General features: G+C 40.5%; 1 pseudogene; it reads left to right on the top strand.

Annotated features, from left to right (window-relative positions):
- The first annotated feature begins 9010 nt into the window (after positions 1-9010).
- LOC112425996 (protein BRICK1 pseudogene) lies at positions 9011-9435 on the top strand (annotated as a pseudogene).
- The last annotated feature ends 916 nt before the right edge of the window (positions 9436-10351 follow it).

Raw genomic sequence — 10351 nt, 5'->3', positions numbered from 1 at the left:
CATCGCCTGATGCACAGTGCAAAGAGCAAGACCAAAGGGGAGTTTTCAAAAGAAGAAAATCATGTATTTTATGACCAGCAGAATTTGTAAAAGCTATTTTCCAAGTAATTATGTGAATTGATTTTGGGAAGGCAATATGATTCTTTCAGCCTGATGATTCAACAAAATGAAAACCTTCAGAGGGAGAAAAAAATGATCAGGTAATCTTTCTCCTGACCACGATTCATCCTGTGTTATCTCAGGGCTCCACTGAAGTGCTTGTTGTGCACAAAATGCCCTCTAATAATTTCTTCTTAAACATTCATTGTGAAATTAGCAAAGCAGCAGTCGACAGCTGAGTCTTATAACCTAGAGTTCAATACTGAGAAGTGGGGTTGAGTTGAATCCTATCTCTGCTACAGAGAAAACATCCATACTCCACTCACTGTGACTTCAGATGCAAACTACTTATATTTTAAGACTCAGTTTCTCCATCTGTTAAATGGGACAAAATAGAAACTGCCTTATGTGGTTAACGTATAGATATGCAGTTGACCCTGAGAGAGGAGAGGGGCTGGAGAGTGAGTTAATAATCAATCATGCTTACATGACGAAGCCTCCTTACCAACTCCTAAACTAAAGGGTTGGGAGAGCTTCTGGGCTACTGAAGTCATGGAATAGCTGGGAGAGCGGCACTCCTGGAGAGAGCACGAAGCTCCACACCCTTTCCCCACACCTCGCCCTGCGTGTCTCTTCCATCTGACTGTTGATCTGTATCCTTTGTAATATCCTTTTTTATAAACCAGTAAACATAAATAAATGTTTCCCTGAGTGTTGTGAGCCATTATACCAAATTATCAAACATGACGAGGTGATTGGAGGAACCTCTAATTTATAGCCAGTGGGTCAGAAGCACAGGTGACAACCTGGGGCTTATAATTGTCCATCTGATGTTGGGGAAAGTCTTGTGGAACTCAGCCCTTAACCTGTGGCGTCTGTGCCAACTATGGGCAGTTAGTGTCATAATACAGTAATAGAACACCCCACTGGTGTCCACCAAGAATTGGAGAATTGGTTGCTGCAGGGAAAAAACCCACACATTGGTATCAGAAGTTGCATGAGTGTCAAGAAAACAGTATTCTTCTTTTACTGTCAATTCTCTGAACTGTCCATCCACTTTCTCCTTGAACTCCTGCAATCTGATATCATCAAAGAATTGTCTTGATACTCATTTTGTTCAGAACCACTCATATTTTTTGTCACTGACCAACTTACCTTGCTATCTTACTGGTTTTGAACTCTGAGCATTTCTTGTCAGCTGAGTCCTGCTGCTATGTCTGAATGTGTCCCCCAAAATTCATAGGCTGGAAACTTAATCCCCAATGCAACAGTGTCAGGGAGGGGGAGCTTTTGGCAGGTGTTTAGGTCATGGGGGCTCCACCCTCATGATTGGATTAATGCTGCTATGAAAAGGGCTTTGGCTAAAGCAACTGCAACAAAAACAAAAATTAACAAATGGGACCTAATTAAACTAAAGAGCTTCTACACAGCAAAAGAAACGATCAACAAAGTAAATAGACAATCTACAGAATGGGAGAAAATATTTGCAAACTATGCATCTGGCAAAAGTCTAATATCCAGAATCTTTAAAGAACCTAAACATATTAACAAGCAAAAAACAAACAACCCCATCAAAAAATGGACAAAGGACATGAACACTTTTAAAAAGAAGATATACATGCAGGCAGGCAATAAGCATATAAAAAAAAATGCTCAACATCACTAATCATTAGAGAAATGCAAATCAAAACCACAATGAGATAGCATCTCACACCAATAAGAATGGCTACTATTAAAAAGTCAAAAAAATAATAGATGCTGGCCAGGTGCAGTGGCTCAAGCCTGTAATCCCAGCACTTTGGGAGGCCAAGGCAGGTAGATCACTTGAGGTAAGGAGTTCAAGACTAGCCTGGCCAATATTGCGAAACCCCGTCTCTACTAAAAATGCAAACATTAGCTGGGCGTGGTGGCGGGAGCCTGTAATCCCAGCTACTTGGGAAGCTGAGGCAGGAGAATTGCTTAAATCTGGGAGGTAGAGGTTGCAGTGAGCTGAGATCATGCCACTGCATTTCAGTCTGGGTGACAGAGCAAGACCTCTTCTCAAAAAATAAATAAATAAAAAATAAGGGATGCTGGCGAGGTTACAGAGAAAAGAGAGTGCTTACATACTGCTGGTGTTAAATTACTTCAGCCATTGTGAAAAGTAGCGTGGCAATTTCTCAAAGAACTTAACACAGAATTACCATTTGACCCAGGAATCCCATTATCGGGTATATTTCCAAAGGAATATAAATCATTCTACCATAAAGACACATGCATGTGTATGTTCATTGCAGCACTATTCACAATAGCAAAGACATGGAATTAACCTGAATGCCCATCAACAGTAGACTGGATAAAGAAAATATACACCATGGAATACCATAAAACCATAAAAAAGAATGAGATCATGTCCTTTGCAGCAACATGGTTGGAGCTGGAGGCCATTATTCTAAGTGAATTAATACAGGAACAGAAAACCAAATACTGCATGCTCTCACTTATAAGTGGAAGCTAAATGATTAGAACACATGGGCATGAAGAAGGGAACAATAGGCACCAGGGACTGGGTGTGGTGGCTCACACCTGTAATCCCAGCACTTTGGGAGGCTGAGATGGGCAGATCATCTGAGATCAGGAGTTCAAGACCAGCTTGGCCAACATGGCAAAATCCCATCTCTAATAAAAATACAAAAATCAGCTGGGTGTGGTGGCGCATGCCTGTAGTTCCAGCTACTTGGGGGGCTGAGGCATGAGAATCACTTGAATCCAGGAGGCATAGTTGCCGTGAGCCGAGATTGCTCCACTGCACTCCAGCCTGGGTAACAGAGCAAGACCCTGTCTAAAAATAAATAAATAAATAAACACCAGGGCCTACTTGAGGGTGGAAGATGAGAGGAGAGAGAGGATTGAAAAACTACCTATCAGGTACTATTATCTAGGCAATGAAGTAATTTTGTACACCAACCCCCCATGACACGCAATTTACCGGTATAACAAACTTGCACGTGTACCCCTGAACCTAAACTAAAAGTAAAAATAAGAAATCACACCTTTTACACTGTTGGTGGGATTGTAAACTAGTTCAACCATTATGGAAAACAGTATGGCGATTCCTCAAGGATCTAGAACTAGAAGTACCATATGACCCAGCCATCCCATTACTGGGTATATACCCAAAGGATTATAAATCATGCTGCTATAAAGACACATGCACACGTATGTTTATTGCGGCACTATTCACAATAGCAAAGACTTGGAATCAACCCAAATGTCCATCAGTGACAGACTGGATTAAGAAAATGTGGCACATATACACCATGGAATACTATGCAGCCATAACAAAGGATGAGTTTGTGTCCTTTGTAGGGACATGGATGCAGTTGGAAACCATCATTCTTAGCAAACTATCACAAGAACAGAAAACCAAACACCGCATGTTCTCACTCATAGGTGGGAACTGAACAATGAGATCACTTGGACTCGGGAAGGGGAACATCACACACCGGGGCCTATCATGGGAGGGGGGAGGGGGAAGAGGTTGCATTGGGAGTTACACCTGATGTAAATGACGAGTTGATGGGTGCTGACGAGTTGATGGGTGCAGCACAGCAACATGGCACAAGTATACATATGTAACAAACCTGCACGTTATGCACATGTACCCTATAACTTAAAGTATAATAATAATAAAAAATAATAAAAAATAAAAATAAAAATAAAAAAAGAAAATGTCATCTCCCCAAAAAAAAAAAAAAATTAAGTGCCACGTTTATTAGCAACGGAAGTGCTCTTATAAACTTATGCTCTCTTTGCCTTGATCAATGCATGAGAAAATAATTGTACCTACTTCTTAACTTGGAATTCAGAGAGCAGTAGGTATTTGTGTGACAAGTTTTACTAGTCAATAAAGTTTCCCTGATCTAAAAAAAAAAAAAAAAAAAAAGAAATCACACCTGAAAAAGGGGGCTGCTTTGGGAATGGGTTCACTCTTCCACTCTCTGCCATATGAAGACAGACTTCCTCTCTTGCTTTTCCACCTTCCATTGTGTGATGACACACTAAGAAAGCCCACACAAGATGCCAGCACCTTGATCTTGGACTTCCCAGCCTCCAGAACTGTAAAAAATAAATTTTTGCTCTTTATAAACTACTCAGCCTGTGGTATCCTGTTATAGGAGCACAAAATAGACTAAAACACCTGCCTTAAAAAGTATTTGTTATTTATTTATTCATCCTCCTCAGGTTTTTTAATAAGGAATTTTTTGATATCTAGTGCATTATATTGCCAAAACTAAAATCAAAATCAAGTTAAATAAGATATTAAAATGTCTCTACTAATGACCCATCTGCTTTCTGATCTTACTTCTATTTCTCCACATGTTTCCCCAAAACCAGAAAGTCTCCTAAGTGGCCCCATGGTCACTCAGGATCACTTTTATTCTCAGAATCCAAATTTCTTCCCTGCCTAGAATTTCTACTTTCTTTCCTTCCACCTAGCCCAGGGTTTCGCATCCTCAGCGCTACTGACATTTTTGTTTTTGTTTTTGTTTTTGTTTTTGTTTTGAGACAGAGTCTTGCTTTGTCACCCAGGCTGGAGTGCAGTGGTGTGGTCTCGGCTCACTGCAAGCTCCCCCTCCCAGGTTCACGCTGTTCTCCTGCCTCAGCCTCCCGAGTAGCTGAGACTACAGGCGCCCGCCACCACACCTGGCCATTTTTTTGTGTTTTTGGTAGATATGGGGTTTCACCTTGTTAGTCAGGATAGTCTTGACCTCCTGACCTCATGATTTGCCCTCCTCGGCCTCCCAAAGTGCTGGGATTACTGGCGTGAGCCACTGCGCCCAGCCCTGCTACTGACATCTTTGCAGGAGAATTCTTTGTTGAGTGAGAGGAAGCTGTCCTGTGTATTGCAGGATGTTGAGCAGTGTCCCTGGCCTCTACCCACTGGATTCCAGCAGCACCCTTCCTAGTTGTGGCAAACATAAATATCTCCAGGCGCTGCCAAGTAGCCCCTGGAGGGTAAAATGGCCCTTGGCTGAGAGCCATAGTATTCATGTGCAATATTATCAATAATATAATAGTCATTAACATTAATAATAATTAATGTGCAATATATTCTAACCTAAGAGGTCAAAAGGTACAATTTAGCACTATAGCACTGCATATATTACTGTCCTATTATTCCATGTTTTTCCAAATTCACTTGACAATCATTTTGTTTCTTAACTCACCTAGCATACCATGAGGCACAGAGCAGGGACTCAATAATATTTATGTGCTGCGACCAAAGGGAAAATGTCAATTCCAGGCTTTTAGAAAATTTGGTCAAAAGACTCAGTGTGTGTACACTGGCAGAGACAACTCAGTCAGTAGGCACAGGAATGTGAGAACATTCAGATTAGTTGTATGATTAAAACTAAATCTGCTGGTGACTCACGCCTGTAATCCCAACAATTTGGGAGGCCGAGGTGGGCTGATCACCTGAGGCCAGGAGTTCAAAACAAGCCTGGCCAACATGGCAAAACCCCATTTCTACTAAAATTACAAAAAATAGCTGGACATGTTGACACACACCTGTAATCCCAGCTACTCAGGAGGCTGAGATAGGAGAATCGCTTGAACCTGGGAGGTGGAGGTTGCAGTGAGCTGAGATCGCTCCATTGCACTCCAGCCTGGGTGACAGCGAGACTCCATCTCAAAAAAAAAACAAACCTAAATCTGCTAAGTAATCATATCCTATAGTGAGCTTTAAACCACCAATTTTAATAATTTAATGATTCTAAAATTGCAGATTAATAAATTATATTCGATCCACTTGAGAAACTGATTTGCTGGCTTTTAGACTTTAATCAAATTTTAAATAGCTTTCCAAAGTGTTAGAAATATTTCTTCTCTTTTTTGCAAAGAAGACAAATTGGCTGATGAAATTCAGTGGCTTTAGGTCACCCAGGAGCAATTAATCAACAGATATTTGAATAAACGTCATTAAATGACAACACATAAAATGTGATTAAGACATAATGATTATCGGTAATCATAAGAGTGAATAAATGGTTTTAAAATGTCAGTTTATGACATTCAGTTATATTGTAAGAACAATTCTTTGATGCATTTTCTGCTTGTATCTATATTTATACTGGCAATATAAATTTGACATTAGATAATGCCTGAAATATCTTCATATTTAAACAGACAATTATGCTTATCAATGTTTTCATTTAAACTAATTCACACTTTTTGAAACATTGCGGAATATGTGATTATACTTCTCTTTTAACTTTTGTTTATAAAATAGAGGGCATTATTCCTTAGAATTAGATTTGAAGTACTTTTGTTAGTCTCAAATATTTCCAGTAGTTCTCATCATTTTAAAAAGTTACTTTCTCAGTACTGATCTCGCAAATGTTAGCAGGTTTTTGAGGCATTTGAGTTGCAAGGACTTACATCTTAGTATAAATCCATCATGGCTAAATTCTTCATTCTTCCTCAAGTGTCCACACAATATCCAACATCCTGATGTAAAGTGAAAACGTTAATCATCACTCAATCAGTTCCATGTATCTACATGTTTGGCGCCACAGACAAAACATGATTGCCAGAAGTTTTCCTTCTCCCTTTGCCCCAATGCTCCAGTGTCACACTGATACAGCAAAGGAAGAAGATGGTATTATGGGAGAGGAGAAAAATGAAGCTAATCTTATTTGTTGAGACATCTTGCAGTTATGTGAGCACCAAAGAAAAGGAGACATCCAAAATCATGCACAATTCTATCACCAAAGGAAGAATTCAAGATGGTATTTCCTTCTTAGTGTCCCATGACTGACTTACTCACACACCTCTTTTATCCCAGGCCACCACCATGCTCTGATAAATTGTCTGCATTGGGTTGTGGCTTTTCTCTTGTGAGCCTGTTTTTCTATGACCGTGTTTGAAATGAGCTCTAGAATCCCATCAGCAAGTCTAGTTTGGATGAGGTCTATCCTAGCTGTCCTTCCAAAAGTTGAAATTCATGAGCATCCCTAGATCTGTGTGCATCTGATTCGTATTTTAGGTTGGTGCAAAAGTAATTGTGGGTTTTGTCATTACTTTTAATCAGGTTTAGAAATAATTTATGATCCTTTAAACCCTTTGTTCTGGGACCAAGGTAGACTCAGGGTCTTACCAACAAAGTTGTTCTAAATTTCTGTTTTCTTAGGCAGCTGCTCAAAAAAATCAAGAAGGGTCAATCTCTTTGCCTGAGAGTCAACAGGACCTACGGTGGAAACAGCGAAGCAGGGTTCAATGGAAAGGGCACAGAGCCCCACCCTCACACACAGGTACCTGTTCTGACTCACCCAGTACTCAGTGCGCAGTTCACGGCAACATGAGTGCCTGCTAATAGCTGTAAAAATAAGAGAGAACATGGGTAAACAGCTGATTGATATCTGTAGTTAGTTTGCATGCAGCAAAAGTAAGCTGGTAGAGGGAAAACAGCAAAAGTGGACATTCTCACAATTGGATTCAAAAGGATTTTGTTTTAATTTGCAATATGAGACATGAGTTCCTTTAAAGATGTTACATAGGTAAGTAGATAGCTAGATAAATTGATAGATTAGATAGATAGATAAATAAGCATATTGGATGGATGGATGGATGGATGGATGGATGGATGGATGGATGGACGGATGGATACCGAGAGAGACCAACTTGCAACCTCTGAAAGAACCAAACCACTCTGGTCTTCCTAATGCTGTCTTCCTTACCTGAAATGCACTCCCTTCACTCTTCCTACCTGCTCAGAGCCTATTCATCACTTAAGTCTTGGACTGATGAGCAAAGAGGAAGAACAATAGTGCCAACTTAGAAATAAGATTAAGTTTCAGCACTTCTTTTAAATTACGTAATTTCACTAAGTAAATTCCTGCTGCTCCTCTATGCCTGTTATATAAAATCCTGTCATTCTAAGCTATCTTTGACCTGGCTGGTTCCATCATATCTTCCCTTCCATGCCACCCTCTAACTAAGACAACCCTTCCAGCCGGGGGTAGTGATCACCTTGCTGCAACATCCACCACTCTCACCTGCACATGGTTATCTCCAACAAAGGTATCACTGGATGGCTGCTAGGGTGGTTAAGAAAACACAGTTTTGAAGCCAGAATACCCTAATTTTGGACATTAGTTTCTTTGTTTACCAGCTCAGTGACTTCAGGCACATTATTTAATCTTTTGGGATCTCAGGTTCCTTAGATATAAAACATGAAACACAATAATAATTCCTACTTCATGGGGATGACGTGAGGCTTGAATTAGATTATTTATTTGAGCATCATACTTAGAAGTATCAACCACTGTGAAGGGTCTTAGATTTTAGCAAACAAGTTAGCTTACCACAGATTCAGGGATGCTGGCAGAAGACACAAAACTCCTGGGTCAGAGACAAATGACTCTACTACTCACAGCAATATCAGCAGCCAGAGTATCATCAGTTAAGATTATTCCTCAATCTCCAATTGACAAAAGGCAATGCAAAGGCCATGTGACCCCTGCACACACAGTGCATTACATTACAGGAGAGAGAAACTGAGTATATTATAATAGGCAGTACACCTGCCTGATCTTTGTCCTAGAGAAAGACATCATCTCTGTAATACTGCAGAGTAAGCAAACAAATCTGCTGCATGCTCTAGACAGAGACACTATCTCATCTTCCAAACTGTAATGGACATAAACACCAAGATAGTCTGGAATAAAATGGCATTTTGTGCCACATTTGTAGGACATGCTGAAACACAGAAAACCTCTGAAGAGTTATTAATATTTCCCAATAAGAAGTCAGTAGATCTCCACTCATTTTCCTTTCCTTGCTCTTGCCATTTCTCCTGCCTGGAGTTTTCTCCTTGTCCCCTTCACAGATCCAAATTCTTTGCTTCAGTCTTCCTCAGGCTTTGACCATGGCAAGACAAGAGGATCTGGTGAAGCAGGAGATTCAGTAGGACTGGGCGAACTGGGAGTACATTGAGATAATCACCAGCAGCATCAAGAAAATCACAGACTTTCTCAGACTTTCTCAACTCGTTTGATATGTCTTGTTCAAGATTTGCAACACTAAGGGAGAAATTGACAGCCCTTGAACAGAGAATAGAGTACACTGAAGCATGGGTGACAAAAGGTGAGATGCTCACCTAGAACAGTGCCATGCTGCTGCTGGGAAGTTGCTTTACAGAACACAGGTCATGTGAGAAAGGCCCCAGCAGCCTTCAGCTCCTTCCTTTCTCGTTACAGAGCAACAGGGCTTATTCTTGTTTTTCTTTTTTCAAAAGTGTGACCTTTGGGTTCTTCCATGTACTTCTGAGGGTGTGATGTGGTATATGAGGAAAAGTCTAGAGGAACTCTTGGAAACAACATTAGGTATTTTACCTTTCCAGTAACATTTTGTAGATCTACTTGTCAATGTATTTGAGACATTCACAGCCAAAAGCCTGGGATTCTTTGTGAAGGTCCTCCCCACCCCTATCCTTCTTTCTCTCTCAGACTTTCCTTAAAGTTCTCATTGCCTCTGCACTGCTTCTGTGAACAGTCTTTGTCTCTTCCCCACCTTTGGTGGGAAGTGGGAGGCAGTCCTGGCCAAGACACTCATGCCCTGGCAATGTGGCTACCAGAGAATGTTGTTGCTAACCCGCCAGTTTCCTGTTGATTTGGGGAGGTCAAGGCCAGGTTCCCACTTGACTTGAAGGGACATTTTCAGACATTTCTTTCTGTCACTTGGGGTGTCTATGCCTCTCAAATTTCCCTAATAAACTCCTCAACTTTATCTGACTGCTGTGATTATGGTAGGGACAGGACCTAGAGATGGGTTCACTTATTCCACAGAAATGTAATGTATGGGATTATTATTCCAACAAAACTTTCAGATGTAGCTATTTGATTCAAAGCCTAGGTGGCTTACCAGCCCAAGCCCCCATGTTTGTACTTTCAGCTGATTAGTTCATCCTGGGAATTATTTGGTCATTCAGCACATTTATCAAGTACTTACCATGTAGGCGTGTTATACTCCAATAAAAGATACAGCATTGAACCAGAGAAAAAAGCCTTTCCTTCATTCAAGCACAAATCGAATGTCCCTTCCTTGAGGAGCCTTTTCCAAACACTCTAGTCATTATAAATCCCTTTGCAGAGTTCCTACTTCCATTTGTAGTCTATCTCATAAAAACAAGTCATTTTTTGACTTGTTCAATGCTTCTCCTACTTTTTAAAAACTTTAAATTGAGGGATGTATTGTAAGGGGTTGTAGT

The sequence above is a fragment of the Macaca nemestrina genome, chromosome X, assembly GCF_043159975.1.
Source record: "Macaca nemestrina isolate mMacNem1 chromosome X, mMacNem.hap1, whole genome shotgun sequence".
Lineage (NCBI taxonomy): Eukaryota > Metazoa > Chordata > Mammalia > Primates > Cercopithecidae > Macaca > Macaca nemestrina.
Note: the sequence above shows the minus strand (reverse complement) of the source record. Positions and strands in the feature narration are given on the sequence as shown.